Source organism: Daktulosphaira vitifoliae, unplaced genomic scaffold, assembly GCF_025091365.1.
Source record: "Daktulosphaira vitifoliae isolate Bord-2020 unplaced genomic scaffold, ASM2509136v1 Scaffold_1, whole genome shotgun sequence".
NCBI lineage: Eukaryota > Metazoa > Arthropoda > Insecta > Hemiptera > Phylloxeridae > Daktulosphaira > Daktulosphaira vitifoliae.
Window position 1 is genome coordinate 8496946 of NW_026099572.1, and position 371 is coordinate 8497316.

Genomic DNA, 371 nt, shown 5'->3' on the forward strand with positions numbered 1-371 from the left:
ACCATCCTTTCAAAAAATGTATAAGTACGATTTAAAACAAATTTATTTAAATTATTATCAAAAAATTTGTCTCTCTTGGTTTTTTTGGAAATATTTTAAAATATAATTTTAAAAAAGTTTCCAAAAATTAATTATATTTTTCTTAAATTCAAGAAAATCATCTTATCTTAAGTGTCAACATAACCCACTCTTTACTAAAATTGTACAGATTTTTCAAAACGAATTTGATTTAACATTTTGAACACACTTTTTCTGGCTAATTTTTTTCCTATTATCTTAGCAAATTTATATTTCTACTTTATATTAGCTTCGATGCGATTTCTCAGCTTCGTATTGGTTTTACTAAGATTTGTTTTTTTTTTTTTTTTTTT